This window comes from Vulpes lagopus, chromosome 5 (assembly GCF_018345385.1).
Source record: "Vulpes lagopus strain Blue_001 chromosome 5, ASM1834538v1, whole genome shotgun sequence".
Classification (NCBI taxonomy): Eukaryota; Metazoa; Chordata; class Mammalia; order Carnivora; family Canidae; genus Vulpes; species Vulpes lagopus.
Genome location: NC_054828.1, coordinates 6935614 through 6953133, shown reverse-complemented (window position 1 = coordinate 6953133; position 17520 = coordinate 6935614). Strand labels below are relative to the sequence as shown.

General features: G+C 51.2%; 1 protein-coding gene across 2 annotated transcripts in view; it reads right to left on the bottom strand.

The window, feature by feature from the left end:
* TCF20 (transcription factor 20) overlaps window positions 1-9020 on the bottom strand; it is a 105167-nt gene extending 96147 nt beyond the window's left edge. Inside the window, exon 1 of one of the 2 annotated variants that reach the window (XM_041755086.1) lies at window positions 8711-9020. The gene's annotated coding sequence lies outside the window, so the exon portion shown is untranslated. Of the gene's footprint in view, window positions 1-8064; window positions 8196-8710 lie in introns of those variants that run through there. The other variant, XM_041755087.1, reaches the window with a different exon arrangement.
* Window positions 9021-17520: the final 8500 nt, after the last annotated feature.

The window sequence follows — 17520 nt, the reverse complement described above, 5'->3', positions numbered from 1 at the left end:
TTACAGTTTCTGGCTACCATGAACAAAGCTGCTATGAACATTCTTGTGTAAGGCTTATTTGTGAACATATATTTTTCATTCCTCTTGGACAAATACCTAGAAACAGAATTGCTAGGTCACAAGGTAGACATACATTCAGATTTTTTTTAAAGATTTATTTATTCGAGAGAGAGAGAGAAAGAGAGAAGGTGAGAAAATCCAAGCAGACCTTGTGCTGAGTGTGAAGCTGGACACAGGGCTCGATCCCATGACTGAGATTATGAGCTAAGTTGAAACCAAGGGTCAAGATCCTTAACCCACTGTGCCACCCAAGGCACCCCATACATTCAGCTTTTTTAAAAAAAAATATTTTATTTTATTTATTCATGAGAGACACACAGAAATGAGAGAGAGAGAGAGAGAGAGAGAGAGAGAGAGAGAGAGAGACAGGCAGAGGGAGAAGCAGGCTCCATGCAGGGAGCCTGGCGTGGGACTCGATCCCGGGTCTCCAGGATCAGGCCCTGGACTGAAGGCGGCGCTAAACTGCTGAGCCACCCGGGCTGCCCTAGATTCACCTTTTGAAGAAACTTCTAAACAGTTTTCCGAAATGGTGGCATCATTTTACACTCTCATTAGCATGAGATGGGGGAGTCCCTGGCCGTCTGACTCTTAGGTGCTCTGCTTGAATAGGTGGAGTTCTATGCCACAACCGAACTCACAGTCTTTCAGCTCTTCAAAAATATTTCTGTATCTTTTTGCTAGACCTTTGTAGATGAACTCTAAGAACACTTTTCCTCCTTACCCTGTCATCCCCTTTGCTGCCTGTCTCATGCTATTCATTCAACAAATATCCCGAAGGATGAAAAAGGTGGGGTGGGCCAGAGTGTTCAAGGCTGAGAAAGTCCCTGAGGTGGAAAAGAGCTGGGTGTCTTCTCACTTCAGGAGACGGGAGAGAAAGTAAATGTGGCTGGAGGGCAGCAAACAAAGGCAGCAGGAGGGGGTGGTGGTCAGAGAGGCACGCAGGGTCCAGGGTATTGAGGGCCTTGTGAGAAATGGGAAGGAGCTGGGATTGTCTTCCAAGTACTATGAAACCATAAAAAGATTTTATGTGAAGGAGAGCCAGACAACTCTTGGCCACTCTGGGCAATGCAGATGAGAGACAGACAGGAGTAGAAATGGAGAGGCCACACTGAGAGGCAATCATAGTGTTCCAGGTAAGAGATGATGGTGGCTCCGAGAGCAGTGGCAGTATATTGGAGACAGTATAAAAACAGCACTGACTTGGTGATGGGTGACATACAGAGAATGGGTAGAGAAAGGGAGGACTCTAATTTGGGAAGCTTGGTGGCTGGTAAAGCCACTTATGGAGAAGGGGACAGATGAAAAAGAAAGCTTTCAAAGGATATGTTCAGTTTTGGACTTATGCAGCTCAAGCTACTGGTGACATATCCAAGCAATGTGTCAAGCAGGAGCTGGAAGAGCTAGGAGAGGATCTGGCTGAAGAGATCTGGGGGTCAGCAGCTCGCAGATAATCAAAAAGCCTGGGGATATCTGAGAACACCTGGAGAGAGCCTATACTAAAATACAAGGGTTCAGAGAACACCAACGGTCAAGCAGAAGGGGAGGAATGAGCCGCAGAGGTGGGAAGGGACAGCAGAGAGACAACTGGGTGGATGAGGAAGTAAATGATCCTCCTTTGAGAAGCCGCTTATGACCTTTTTTTTTTTTTTTTAAGATTTTTAAGTTTATTATGAGAGAGAGAGAGAGAGAAAGAAAGAGCGCACACGTGCGCCATGTACTAAGGGTGAGGAAAGGGAGAGGGATAGAGAATCTGGAGCAAACTCCCCACAAAGCTCGGGCCCAATGCAGAGCTCGATCTCATAACACCAAGATCATGACCAGAGGTGAAATCAAGAGTCAGACACTCAAACAACTGAGCCACCCAGGGCCCCATGTGATCTTTCAAGTTAGGGTTACACATCTTGGTAGAGCACCTTATACCCCTTCATCAGAGCACTTCTGATACCCCTGTTTAAGTGCCCTTATCTACTGGGCAGATAATTGAGATATGAGTATACTCTAAAATCAATACACTTAAATAAAATAATGAAATAAAGTCAATACACTTGGCAGGAACCAGCCCCACTCTAGTCTAGTGTCTTGGTACACGCACAACGCTGAATGTTGGTGTAATGGACAACTACCATTCACTGAGTGTCCCCTATACATAGTACACTCCATTGTATACTTTTCCTATGTTCCTTTTCCCAAAGGCCCCATTTTACAGATGAGGAAACTGTGGCTCGGGCAAAATGTCACTGCCAAAGTGATAAAGCCAAACTATAACCATACATGCTCCTTCAGATGTTCTGCTGCCTTCCATAAAGTGCCCATCACATGGATTCTACAGTAGGAGTGCCCTCTCACACTTCAGCCAGAGAGATACAAAAGCTGCCCCTAGGTAACTGGCCTACCAGAGCTCTAAGTCAGGGAAATGTCCAGGGAAGTAGCTCTGCTCGTCAAGAATCCCTGCTCTTGTCAGGCATAGTGAATAATCTCCAGATTCCCAAAGTAATGTTTCCTATTTCTTGTGCTTTTGAATGTAGAAGTGAAATCTTCCATGAAACTGAGGTCTGGAGATGAAAAAACAGGACTCCTAGGGCCTTAACTTTTGAATTTTAGAACTCAATTTAGCTATATTTCAGAAATATCCCCCTATATCTAAAGGGTCTTATTCTAACTTCACAACTAATGCTAAATTAAACATGGCATCCATTCCAGATCAAGACATTTTCAGGATGAGATTATGTCTCAGGAGGGCCTGAGAAACCAATACTACATACTGTGTAAAAAATAACAATGGTATAATATTCTTTTCCATACTCTAATTTTCAGATTAAAGTGCTGTCTTTGCCCTGATGACTTATATTTTTTTTTTTTTAAAGAGAGACAGAGAGAGTCTGTAAGGTGGGTGGGGGTTGAAGGGAGAAGAAGAGAGAATCTCAATCAAGCAGGCTCCATGTCCACTGTGGAGCTGGATGCATCTCACAGCCCTGAGATCATGAGCTGAGCTGAAATCAAGAGTCTGGACGCTTAACTGAGTCACCCAGGCACCCCAGCCCTGACTTCTTACGATTGGAAATACATGGGCTTTCTTGTAAGTGGGTACATTAGTACCCAAAGATTTCCTTACTTTTTCCACTCAGGAGCAATTGTTAACTAGCAATCTTCTGGTGAGAGCACCACTATGGTGGAAAGAACACCAGCCTAGCTGGCAAAGAACAGGGTCCTAGTCTTGACTCTGTCAGTGTAAAGCTGCATGAATTTGGAAAGTTACCACCTTCCTCACCATCCCTCCCAAGCTGTAAAGCCAAAGGGCTAGCCTAGCTGCTTTCTTACGTTTCTCTCAGCTCTCTAAAGAACTCTAAAATCTGAGAGCACAGACAGGGTAGGTGAAGGCATGCAGGATGCAGCAGGATAAACCCTCTAGGCGACAATTAAATTAACAGCCTCTCTGACCTGCAGTGTTTCCCTCCTTGCCAGAGCCCCCCACACACACACACCCTCCCCGCCAGGCTCTGAGCCAGCCTGGCTTCCTTCGACAGCCCCCCACCCAACTTCCAGTCACTTGGGATCCTCCATCTGATGCAACACCAGCAAAGTGCCTTGCATACAGATGTTACTAATATTTGCTGGCTTCCTTTGAAGCTTTAACAAAGTATGATGATTACAATGCCCCCATCCAACTGCCCAACAGAGAAACATACACACAACTGAAGGACGTTTCCAGTAATGCCTACCACTCACCAATATTATCACACATCTCTACTTTAAAAAAAAAAAAAAAAAAAAAAAGAACCACCCTACACTGGGGGTAATCATTTCTTTCTTTTTTGCCCTTTACAGGGTACCATTAATGATCCATCTTTAGCTCTTTTGAGCCAGGTCCTCATTCACAAAGCATGAAGAATAAACAGAGGAAAGACTTCAATCAACCCACTTCTATTCTTTGGATTATTCTTCTCAAGATGCCCAGAGCTAAAACAAATTATTTAATGCCATTTTCATCCATCCCACAGACCAAGTTTGACTGTCCTGCTGGCAAAAAAGGCTTCAGAAGAGGGAACATCTATTCTCACATAGCGTCCCAAGTCACTATCATATTGTCTTTGTATTCTCTTCATTGTTATCACCACTTGACATTCCTATTTACTTACTGTTTACAGCCCATCTCCAGAGCAGGTTCCTTTTCTATCTTGCCTACCACTGCATCTCCCATGCTTAGAAAAGTGCCTATAATACCTGCTAAGGAAAACTAGAACACACTCAGAGGACCTCAGTTCATATTGAGGGATGTGATGTTCAAACAGGGAAACCATCTTCCAATCAAGCTGGCATTCAAGTGTTCCCATGAACTTCTACCCTTTCCTACAGAACAGCTTACATGTGCATACTACAGAAAGGATATTTCCTCCTATAGCTAATGTTTTCTCTTTCTTAACTTCCCCACAATGAAGCATCAGATAACAAGCCACAGATACACCAATAAGTCACTTCTTAGTTCATCTTCCTGCTGGGTTGTGAGCATTACCTACAAAGCAAATATAGCTCTAACACAAAAAGTACTGATTGTGTTTGTCACCATGAGAACCTTTTCACCCACACAGCACACATCACAGGTATTAGGGTCTTAAGCAGCCTAACTAGTAATAATAAAGCTATCCAATCTAAGTGTAATGTGTGTGACCAAATGATGTTCTATGAAAGCCGTGACTTCATTATATTTCAAACGTGTAACTTTGATGTACAGTTATACTCCAACATAAACAGAGTTTTACTGTTTTGCTTTATTTTGTTACTTTTACCTCCACAAAACGAAAATGAAGGCAGAGGAGTCAGAAAGCCCAGACAGATCTAATGAGCGCTAAGGTGCCTGGAATACAAGCAACCATGAAGAGAGCTTAAGGCATAAGGGACTGTCTTGGAAATGTATCTTTTCAGTCCCATCTGGTCAAACAGAGCAGTCACCACATAATATGATTCCTGTGTGGTGTAAACCTGCATGGTAGCAGACAGGAAGAGAGCCCCTCATGATATTCTTTGAGCTGATCTGAGAAGTTTCAGCCTCAAAGACAGAATGGCAGAATTGGGAAGGAAAGAGAAACTTTTTAGATTAAATCTCAGGTGCACTAGCAAAACTGGCTAGTTATAGGGAAAGTGAAAGTTTATAGAACTCCCAGGGGTCACTAAACCAGAGTCTGGTTTGTTCGGTGGCATAGCTGCAAAAACCATGCTTTCCAGTATTTTGCTCAAGTCCAGATTTCCATTTCATTATAACTCAAACAAACAAAAAAAAACAGGAATAGGACACAGCAGAAGTATGGATTCCAAGGCCAATCTACCACCAACTGATTTGTACCTTGAGCAGGTAGTAAGCTATAATATAACAGATTTGGTAAGGCTCTGGAGCCAAGCGAGGATGGTCACATCCAATCTCTGACCCTCACTAGCTCTGACACATCTCAGGAAAAGGAGAAACCATTTACCTCTCAGGTCTGCGGGGTAGATTTTGTAAGACAAGCTAAAATACCTAGAACAGAAGCTAGCATACTGGATTTAAACAACAACAACAACAACAACAACATGAAACAAATATTAGCATCCTTGCCTATCCATATGAAGAGAAAGTTGCACTCACCAGAAGTTAATTTCTTGATCTAAATGGATGTAATTTAAACACATTCCATTTCATTTTATGAAGTTAAAGAAAAAAATATACCATTAAAAGGCTATGGAATCTAAAACCCATATCTCTTAACATCTTACTACCTTAGCAACCTTCTCTCATGCACACACACGAATCACCTCTGCAGAATGAGAGTTTTATAATAATCTCCTCATTAACTTATAACACAAATATAAACATATGTGAGTGTGAAAACTGCTTATAACTTAAGTAACTGGGACTTTTAAAATCCCACACCAAACACTAGGTAGTAATTCAAATACCCACCCAAAATAAATTACTTATTTTGAGAAATTCCAAATATTTAATATGTGTAACCATATAAAAGTGTCTACCGGGATCCCTGGGTGGCGCAGCGGTTTAGTGCCTGCCTTTGGCCCAGGGCGCGATCCTGGAGACCTGGGATCGAATCCCACGTCGGGCTCCCAGTGCATGGAGCCTGCTTCTCCCTCTGCCTGTGTCTCTGCCTCTCTCTCTCTCTCTCTCTCTCTCTCTGTGTGTGTGTATGACTATCATAAATAAAAAAAAAATAAAAAATAAATAAAAGTGTCTACCAACATGACAGGCCCGATATTAACATACAAGAAAAATTCTACCATTTTCAAAGCTGACACCAGGAACACACCTCCCCTTGCTGAGACCCTTTTTGAGGCTGTACACACTGAATTAAAAAAAAAAAAAGTGATAGAAGATACATTATACCACATTAGGCACACATCCTCCAAGCATCGCAGTACCAGAAATTTAAGACAAACAAGACCAAGGCTGAAGCTGGTCTAGAAGGGCTAAGCAGTCAAAAGCATGGCCTAAGGCTCTCACACACCATAAAATCAGTGAAACTAATTGGGGTTCTGCAGCATCTGAGAGGAAGCATCGGCTACCATTAAGGAATAAATTGGGGATGCAAATAATTAGTGCACCCTGAGGTGACAGTTAATTCCACCAGCATACCATTTCACTGGAGATATTATGGAATTCCACTTTATCCCTACTCTGAGAATACTGAAGCTGGAAATTTCAAAAATTAGCCAAATGCCAAATATCCCTTCCATGAATTTTAAACAATTCCCTGCATAAAAATATCTTGGAACTCCTTGGAGCCAACCAACATACACAGACCCAAATACACTTAAACATTATCCACGCTTCAAAGTAGTCAAACATTCTCTGAAATCTTTCTCTTGATAACTTCTTCTTGTACAAAGACAAAAATACAAGGCATATTCGCATCAACTATAACACAATACGCTTTTTGAGAAGCACAGAACAGTATTTAGATTTGAGGAAACAAATGCTGACCAAAGTTGATGCTCTCTCTGCTGAAGAAGGAAGAGGCTGGAAACTAAAAAGTGGGACAAGATCTTAAAAGCCAGGTAAGAAACATCCTGCATTTCTCAAGAAGACTGCCTATGGCTAAAACAAAAGCAAGAGATACACCAAGAACAAACATTAAAAAACAAAAAAAATATACACACCAAAAAAAATTCTACCCAAAACCCGTGTAGTGTTTGACCTAGGAGTCCTCATTTAACAGATAAGGAAATTGGGAGGCTTGAGAGAGTGGGTAACCTGGCCAGGGTTACAGTTTATTGGGGGGCAAAGCTAGAAGTAGGTTCTGGTCTCCCAGGTCGGACTTCGGAGCAGTTTCCCACTCCACCATGTGAGACGTTCCGCTGCCACCCCATGTAAGACGTTTCATAAAAGTCTTCACTGAGGCTGTTAACATAAGGGTCCAATTATCATTCAAAGATCTGCCTGTTAGATAATAGCTTGAAAAATTCCATCCATTTTACAGCAGTTACCAGAGTCATCGAATCTTGGAGGGGGGAAAAGAAAAAGCAAAGAGGAAAAGGGAGGGGGGGAGAGAAAGTCCTAATTTTGATCTGTCCCCTAAGGGCAAATGAAAGGGATGCCTACAGACGAGCAGATCCCTAGCTCTAGCATCCACACCACAAACACAGACAATAATCCCCACCCACAGGCCCGGGAAGGCGACCGCTTCGCGGCCCCCCCGCCCCCAATATACTAAATTCCACTCCCATCCCGGCGCGCAGGAGACATTCCACCTCCTATCGCTGCCAGAGCCGGCTGGGCCGATGGGCCACGCTCCTTCCACCACCACTACCCTCCCCCGCCCCCAAAAGAAACGAGGAGCTTCAGCCTCAGGTCCCCACACCCCCACACCGGCGCTCGCTCGCACCCGGACCGCCGGGTCTAACAGTCGCCCGGCTCTCCGCGGCGGGGGAGGGGGAGAAAACCCCACGCAGGAAGTGTGTCCCGCGCTCCGCCCCCCGCCCCCCGCCCCCCGCGCCGGGACCGTGCGCCCCGCCAGCCGGTACCTGTCCTCCGCCCCCAACAGGCGAGAAGCCGCCGCGTCCACATGGCTTCAGGTGTTCACATGGCAATAAACGGGCCCCCGTCCCTCCCGCGGCGGGGCGCGCTCCGACTCGCGGGCTCCGGGCGCCGCTCCCGGCCCAAGCCCAGCCCGCCCGCCGGCCTCGCCCCCAGCCGCCACCGAGAGGCGAGCGCCGCGGGCCGCCGGGGGTGCCGGGGGTGCCGGGGGTCCCCGGGGGGCGGCGCCGACCCCGCGGACCCCTGGGCGCCGCCCGCTCACACCCGCCGCCTCCGCACCCCAGGCCGCGACAAGCAGGTACCTTCCCCCGACTGCTGGCCAAGCCCCGCCGGACTCCGCGGCCAGCCCGAGACCCCCCGGCGCCCCGACGCCAGGCCGGGCCCCTTCCCCCCGCACCCCCGGGCCGGGCCGCTCCCCTCTGCGCTCCCCGGGCCGGGCCGCTCCCCTCAGCACCCCGCGCCCCGGCCTCGGAGTCCAGGGGGCTCCGCACTCCCGGCCGACCGGGCTAGGACCTCTGCCCCCGGCCCCCAGCCCGGAGCCCGGAGCCCGGAGCCCAGAGCCCCGGCCCGGCCCGGCCCCAGCCCCTCAGCCCTGCCCCCTGCCCCTCCCCCTCAGGCCCGGGCGGCGGTTACCTGCGGGAGCCCCCCGCCCGGTCCCTCGGCCTCGGCCGGGGGCGGGAGGGGAGGGAGCGGCGGCGGCGGCGGCGGCGGCGGGCGGCGCTGCGCGAGGTGGGGGTGGGGGAGCCTCCGCCGCCTCCAGCTCCGGCGCCCGGGCCGGCGGCGGGGCGGGCCGGGGCCGTGGCCCCTCGAGCCTCGCTCCGGCCCGCGCGCTCGCTCCCCGCTCAGGCGCGCCTCAGGGCGGGCTCCCCCGGCGGAGGCCGCGGCCGCCTCGCAGGGGCCGAAGGCGGCTCGGCTCGGGGTTTTTTCTCTCCATTCTCCCAACACACAGGAAATAACAGAGCGTCAGGTGACGGCGCGCGGCCAATGGGGAGGCTCGGGGCCGCGGCGCGCGGGCGGGCGGGAGGGCGCGCGGCGGGGCGGGGCGGGGCGCGCGGCGGGGGCGGGGCGGCGGGGGCGGGGCCGGCGGGCGCGCGCGTGCCCACCCGCGTGCGGCGGCGCCGAGGCCTGCGCGCGCCGGGCCGGGGCCGCGGAGACCCCCGCGCCGGGGCCGGGTCGCGCGGGGGAGCCCCAGCAGCTGCCCGGCGCCGCGCGTGCGGCCGGCGGCTCGCCCAGGGCCATCTTGGCCGGCGGCTCCGGGCCGTCCTGGGAGTGGCCGCGAGCCAACTTTCTGGGGACTTGGTGGCCCGGAATCCCTCCCTGGGATCTCTGGAGTTCCCTGGAGCCTCCGACGCCAGAGTCGCGCTCTGGCTTCCTGGGAGCCCGCGGGCGGGGGCCTGGCCTCCTCCGGGAACCTGCTCGGCGCGGCCGGGCACGGGGGCGGCTCCTGACCGCCAGGCGCCCTCCGGCCCCGCGGGCCTGGTTCCCTTCCCTCCTCCGCCCCTTAGCGCCGCGTGTCCTTGGATGAATGACTTAGGCTCTCTAGATAGCAGACAACTTCCTCAGTTTCCTCCGCAATAAAAGCGGGGAGCTGGGAGGCCCACCAACCTCGCATGTAGGAGAGAGACTCACGGAAAGCCAGTTGCCTTCGCCCGCGGCGGCATTAAAACGCTGCAACGCCTGGCTGCCTGGACCCAGGGTCCAGAATTAATTTGGAGATAAGGTGGAGGATTTGCGGTGCCAAGGCCTCAGGCCGTTCCCAGCCGCCTTCTGCAAACCTCATGTATGTTTTATGGAGCAAAGGAATGGCTTGGCTTTTTTTCTTTTCTTTTTTTTCTCTTTTTTTAAAGAAAACCTCAGTTGTAGAACAACCGCTGAGTTGTTTGTTCCCTGTGACCCACTGCTATCAAAAAGGAGAAGGACAGTGAGGGTAGGATGCATTGAGAGTGTTTGTGATCTTCCTTCTGACTCACCCAGAGATCCGGCCAAATTTCTGTCCAGGCTCTGGGCCTCAGTTTCCCATTGGTATAACGGAAAGGAGGAGAGTTTGAACTAGATGCTCCTAATGTCGGCTAAAATTTGTGGATTCCAGTTAGGCCCCCATCTGCCCTAGATGTTAGGGGAGTGTGTGGCTTCCTTTCCTGAAGCAACCCAACTTGAAAGTAGAGTGGAATTGGAAGAGTGCTTTGGGCAGCAGGTGGAGGTTGATAGGAACCAGGTGTGGCCTGGACCCAGATTTCAGTATATTTGAGGTTACAAAGCTCCCCTGAGCCTGGCTCTGCTCTTTCACCTCTAGCCTCACCTAGCTTTGCCTCACTTCGGGCCACCCAGGGAGGGTCCGGGCTGTGGCAACACCTGCCCCCAGTAAAGCGATCTGAGGCAGGGCCTCAGTTGGTTCTGGCACCTCAAGAGGATGTGGTTGGGGAAGGCAGTGATTTCTGCTGGCTTCTATCCAATTTCACAAAGTGGGGGCTGGCTCCAATGTGGGTCAGGGCTATTCTTGGAGACTTGATTCCCCAACACCTCCTGCATGCCAAGCAGGGTGCTGGGCTCTTCCGGGGCCTAGCTGAAGAGGCTGCTAGGCCCTGCCCTCTGACTGTTCCATTGTTCTGTGAGTTTCATTTTCAAATTCTTTGGCACTCAGACTTTTAAAAGACCAGCCTTGGCTTCTGCTTAGGTCAGGGCTACAGAGGGAAAGGATGGGGGGACTCTCAGCACAGATGCATGTTTTCTGGACAAACCTGGAAGGATGCAGGGGAGCTTTCTGAGCACTGGGTGTTAGATGCACCCTTAGTTTCTTGAGAAAACTCATGAAGGGAAGCCCTTTTCCTTAGCCTCCTGCACCATCCTTCCTTCCTTTTCCATCCTCCTCAGCTCACTCAGGTCTCAGACAGAGGAACTGCAACATGAAATGGATGGCCACAAACTATGTAGACAGCCTCACTCAAAAGGAAAGAATGCAGATAGAGACTTAAGTCCAGGCTCTTGTTTGCTCCTGCCTCCCATCCTGGGACTGATTCTCCCATCCTGGGCTCCTCCCTCCCAACCCCCTTGGACCCTGCCAGAACATTGCCCAGGCAACCTCTACCTGGAAGCTTCCCCAGTCCCAGGGCAAGGCCAGCCTGGATCTCTTCACCCCTGGTGGCCTGTTACTTTTCCTTCTGGTACCATTTGGAAAAAGAACCTGTGGGCATTATGGCCGAAAGGCAGATATGGGTTACTTCCAGGCTGTGTAGCCTTGGACAAATCACTTTACCTTTCTGAGCTCTGCTTTCCATAGTCGTAAAAGGGGTAATAAGATATCATGGGAGCCTAAAGAGATCTGCATGAAGAATTCAGTACACCACCAGGCACATGGTAACAACAGCTACCATTCCACGATACGGCCACAATAGGACACATGAGCAGACTGAGGCTCAGAGGGCAAGTTACTGCCCAAGATCCTACAGTGGCTGGAGCTCAACGGGGGAACTCCTCTTTGATTACATTAGAGTTCCTCTATTGTTTTCTTGCCTTCATCTATGAGGATCTTGTTTTTCCTACCACTTTAAGGAAAAGACAGTAGATCTGAGTTTTTTTTTTTCCTCTCCTAACCTAGTCTACTAAAAAAATACTTATTGAACTGAATCAGTGGTTTCAATTCCAGAAGCAAAATTAATCCTTTCCCTCCTCCTCCGGCGCAGAGATGGCTTTGGAAACCCTGTGTCACTCCCTTTATTACAAACTCCTCTGCCCTCCTCCAGGCGCCTGGGCCACTCCGGGATTACAAATGGAGCCTTCTGCCTCTAGGTCACTGATTCTGCTACCATCTGTCAGCACGGATTGATTGAGGAGACTGGCCTGCTCGGCAGATCAGTGACTTGTGCAAAGTGAGCCGGAGTGTCAGTGCCTTCAGCAGCAGGCGGGTGGCCCTTCTCTCCCTCTCTGGCTCCAGGAGCACATGTACAGCCCTCACCTTTATCCTTCACTGGGTCCCAGCCCTCCTTCCTCTATGGAGGTGCCTTCTGCTCACTCTAACACACCAAGAAGGAGGCCTGAAATGCCTGCTCACAGTCCTCCAGGAGACAGCTCATAAAAGCCTCTGGTTAACGGAGTGAGGAAGCCCCCAGCATCCTGCAGGGCCTGTCCCGGGCCAGCCTGGACCACCAGCAGGGGTGGCCAGATCCTGCGTGGACATTCCTTCCTTCCACACAGAGCACTTAGCTGATGTGCTAGGCCGGAAGCCCTGAAGAAGGGTGCACAGGGGCTCAGTATAAGTCCTTCAGGGGCAAGGTTAGGGCGGGCTCTAAGACTAAGGGAATAGGGAAGGGTCCAAACAGAGAGCCAGAGCATTCCAACACACCCATGACTGTGCATGCGGCCACCTGCTGCTTTCAGGAAGGCTGTGCCCAGTGTACGGATAGGGGAAGGAGAAACGAGGTTGCAGGGGTAGGCAGGGGTGGGTTCCTACAGGGCCTTGACATGAATTTGCTTCACAGAGTTCCACAGTTACCTCTGCTTAGGTACCACCCTCAACCCTGCCCTTCACCACATCCCTCCAGGATCAAAGCTGTGCTTCCCTCTTCAGCTCCCACTGGTCACATGGGGCCATTTGGGACTGCATCCATCTCTCCCACGGGGCTGTGAGTATCTGCAGGGCAGAGACATCCTATGCAGGGCCGGGCACCAGATCCATAAAACAATAACATCAGTAATCACGATCCAGCCCAGAGGGATCCAAGTTTATGGGGAACAGGCACGGTGGGTTTGCAACTATGTGATGTGGCTGGTTGGCACTGTTATCACCCCCACTGTTACCAAGAGGCACAAGGAGTTTCCCTTGTCCCAAGTCATACAGCTTGGAAGAGGCCAAGCTGGGATTTGAACCCAGGTCTTTAGAGGTTGTGCTTTTAATCACCAAGCTTCCCATCATTCAGTGAACACCAGAAGGATAGATGGATGCAGACAGTAGGTGGGTCTCAAAGTCTGCAGGCAGATGGGGAAAGAGATGTGAGAGGATCTGCAGGATGAGCACCAGCCTTTCCCCTCAAGTGATGTGTGCCAGTCCTGGAGACTAGGCAGGTTGCAGGCGATGAGCTCTGAGACCCCGCACCCAGAAGACTGTGGCCTCCCCACATGATAGCTGTTGTGTGGCAGCTCACTCTTCCCACAGGTGAGCAGAGAGAAAACACTAGAGGAGACAGAGTTGATTATCCAGAGGCCCTCTGCAGCCTAGCCAACAGGGGAGACGACCCCTCCTCCCACTTGGCACTCCTATCGCTAGTGGCTCGACTCTCCCTGGGCAGCCCCTGGCATGATGGCCTAGCACAAGTCACTAAACTAAGGGCCCAGCCTCGTCTCACCGATGTATGTCCTTCAGCAAATCATCCAATGGCTCTGAGTCTCGATGTCTTCTTCATCTGGGTGGTGGGTGTGCCTGAGTGGTCTGCCTGCCTCCAGGGAGTTGGGTCCCTTACCTGGGCAACCCCATTCACTCCTCCAAACAACCTTCTGAGGTCCTCTTCATTGTGCAGAGCAGGACATGGACACAGAGAGATGCTAAGAGATTTGCCTGAGGTCACACAGCTAGCAAGCAGCAGACCTGGAATTTGAACTCAGCTTTCTGGCTCCAGAGCCCCCACTGAGTCACTTCCAGTAACTACAAAGAGTTCAAGATGAAATGATCCAGCAATAGCAGTGACACAAGCACGTTCTAAGCACTCCGCCTGCATTAACTCACTTACTCCTTACAACAGCCCTATGATATGGATACTATTACCTTGTTTTGCAGATGAGGAAACTGAGGCACAAAGCAGCCAGGAAGGGGCAGGGTTGGAATCGACATGGGCAGCTTGGGCACAGAGCCCCTGCATCGCTCTCTCACATGGTTAACAATAGGGAGGTTCTGTTCCATCAGGATTATTTCTGCTTGAAAGCTCGAGACTTTTAGCTCCATCACCGCTGGGCTCCCCAGGAAGGCAGTGCCGCATGCCGAGGCGTGCTAGGGAAGGACTTTGTTCCATCCTGTTTTGTTGACATGCTCTTCATTTTAAGCCCGAAACCCAAGCTCACCGCAAAGAATTTAAACGGTGGAGAAAAATGCAGCCGTGATACCGCCTCTACCGCCTCCCATCTTCGCTGTGCTTGGGGCTCTATGTGTGTCCTCGCATTTAACCTTCAGCACACCCCAATGGCCCCCAATTCGCTGCTGAAGAAACCACAGCCCAGAGTTGCTAACAAGATGCCCAAAGGCACCCAGCTGCTAAGCAGCAGATCTGGGACTTGATCTGACCGCGTGAGTTGTGCCCCAACAGGAGCAAGGAGGTATGTCTTGTTTGCTGGGCTTGGACAGAAAGGCTTCCGCTCATCCCTTGATGCGGGCTGGTCCCTCAATGTCACAATCCCTCGGCCACCAGGAAGGCACCAGGACACGCGATGCATAGCCAGATGCTGAGAACTGCAGACATTGTTGCACCACCCCCCTCATGCCCTAACTCCCTCTCTCCCTCTGGTGACTTGAGAATGGCTGCCCTGCCACCCAAGGTGACTGTCTTCTGGAAGCGATCGTGGCGTGTGAGGTTCTTCGTCTCTGCCCTGAATCTCCCTGCTGGTTCGCGAGGATAACTGACAAGGCACATGTGTGAATCCGAGGAGAAAAAGAGCAGCAGAGTCGATGGATTCTCCAGCTGCCACCCAGTCCTTTTGACTGTAGCTTCTGTTCCCGGCCCACCCCATCCCTGCAGCAGACGCGTTACAGTGACCCCACTGCCAGCCTCCACCCTCCTGCCTGTGGCTCAAAAGTTTTCAAAGGGTCCCGAGTGGCTTCAGAATTCAAGTCAATTCTCATTCACCTGGAACGCAAAGCCCTCATCTGGCCCCAGCTCACTTCTCCAACCTTCTCTCACACGTCCCGTTCTGCCTCTCTGCCAAACCAAGCGAGCTGCGTTCCTGCCATGTGCTTGTCTGCTCCCTGAAGCAGGAAACCCCTCCCTCTTTGCTAGAGACTGAAATGATGACCCCTTTCAACATTCACTCAAGTGCTACCACCTCCACGAAGCCTTACCTTAGTACTTATCATAAATTCACCCTACAAACATTCATTGAGCCCTTACCATATGCCAGGCACCGAGTCCAAGGGCCCTTGTTGTCATGGGGCCATTAGCGAGAACGAGTCAACACAGAAACAGTCATTTGGTAAAGCTGCGGTACACATTAGGAGGATAGCATGGCAGGTGCACAGAGGGTGTATAATGGGACCCTGGGGATTGGGGATCCAGGACATTGGAGTTGAGACCTGAAAGACAGGAAGGAGCCATGTGATGAGGTTGGAAGAAAGCTCAGGCAGCGGGCACAGCACGGGCAAAAGTCTTGAAGGCAGGAGGGAGCAAGTCGTTTTTCAGGAAAGGAAAAGAGGACAATGCAACTGAAGTGAAACAAGAAAGCTGGAGATGCAGCTAGAGTAAGTACAGGCCACAGAAGGCATGGGGACTTTATCCCGAGGCAAAAGGGGGAGCCACAGAAGGATTCTGAACATAGCGAACAGTCAATATTCATTTGTTAATGATCCTGCCAGCTGCCCTGTGGCTGAGCATCTTCCCCTAAAAGCCAGAGTTTGCACCCAGCCACCCCTGAACCTCAGGACACCTGGGCAGTGGGGTGTGCAGTTTTCAAATCCTTCCCCTCCTGGACTGAGCTACGGAAGGTGGGGCTGACCTCCGGCTCTCCCACGTTATCCCCAGCACGTACAACTGCTCCAAAAACATTTGTAGAACGAACTAACAGATAGGACAAGACACTTACCAGCATTTCCCCTGGAAGGGGCCAGGCTGCCTGAGGGGCCTTCCACGTTCTCTGGAAATCACAAAATTCAAGGGTTTTAGTGAGGCCGCTACTCAGGGAGCCCTTGAGAGCAGAGCAGAGCAGAGCCAGCATCCCACCGAGGTCAGCCAGCGTCCGTCCAGCATGACACAGCACAGGCACCTGCCCGTGACCCTCTCGTGAATGACCAGAAAACAGAACCGAGAAAGGTCTACAGCCGTTAAGGTGCTTTTGAGCCTACAAACTACATTTCACGCTTGCACTCTCACAGAGGGTCCACGCTCTCAGGTGGGGATGGGGATTGCCCCCTTTTACAGATGAGGAAACGGAGGCCCAGGAAAGGAGGGTTCCCTGGCAAATCGTGCCAAAGCCAAGACTAGAAGCTGACAAGGATCAGGCTACTTCTGGCCCCATGGGGTTAAGAAAGCTCTCCAGAAATTTCTTTTAAAAACCTTTCAAAATGACATATTTCATCAGGATGTCTGTCACGCCAGCAGTGGGAGCCAACACACCAATTCTTGCAGGCTGCTCCCGGTACACGTCAGATCCACAAGCTCAGCCCCAGGCCCTGAGGCTGGCAGCTTAGCCCAGAGCACAGGAGGGGCCTGAGTGATGAATCCTTGGCTCCCTGGGCTTGGTGCTGGCACACAGCAGGTGCTCAGTAAACTGGCTGAGGGGAAGCTGAACTAATCTGAGCGGATAACTATAGAGAACATTACTACAGCTCTCATATGGGTACCGTGCCGAGTGGGTTACCTGCATTAAGTCAGATCCTCCTCACACAGGCCTACGAGGGGACTCTGACAATTACCCCCCTTTTACAGGTATAGAAACTGAGACTCAACATCATAAACAATCAGCCTGCAATCACACAGCCAGTGAGTGACAGCGCCAGGATTAGAACCCACACAGAGCCCTTAGGTAACCCCATGCCCTAAATGAGCAAAGGTGAGCAGAAAGGTCCCAGGCAGAGGGAACAGCTACCATGAATTCTTCAAGGGCTGGGACCTGGTGGGGTGCCCCCTCCCCCGCACCTGTAATGACCATTCTTCCCATCCTGTGTGGGCAAGCAGTGACAAGCTGGCAGGTAACCACCTTGTCACAAGTTTCACGTCTCCCCAGCCTCCCTCCCCTAGTGGTCTCTAGGCTCCCTTTACCTGTCCTGCCTCCTATGGGCTCCCAGCATTATAATCCGCCCCAGCTCCTTTTCTGTAGTAGGCGTGATGTGAAAAAGAAAGGGGAAGCAGAAGACGATGCAACCTTGGGCAAGCTCCCTAAGCTAGTAGAGCCTCACTTTTTTATCTGCAGAACGGGGACAGAACACATCACCTGCCACGGAAGGCTGGTCACGCAGGTGCTTCCTCAGTGAACTCACACCTAAAGGCTATCTCTACCCCTCTGGCCTCAGGTGCCCCATGAGGTGGAATCGCTCATCTGGTGATCAAGCAGGCTCGGGGAAGTGAGGTGCCCTCAAACACCCAGCACCCAGCAAAACATAGAGTGGAACAAGGGGTGAGCAGTCTGTCAACTCCAAAGCTTGTGCTGTAATTGAACTCCTTGGGTCTGCCCTGGGAACTCAGCCGCACACAGCCAGGTGTGGGCCAGATGTGGTTCCCTAGCCCTGTAGGCTCACACATCCAGGGCACTCC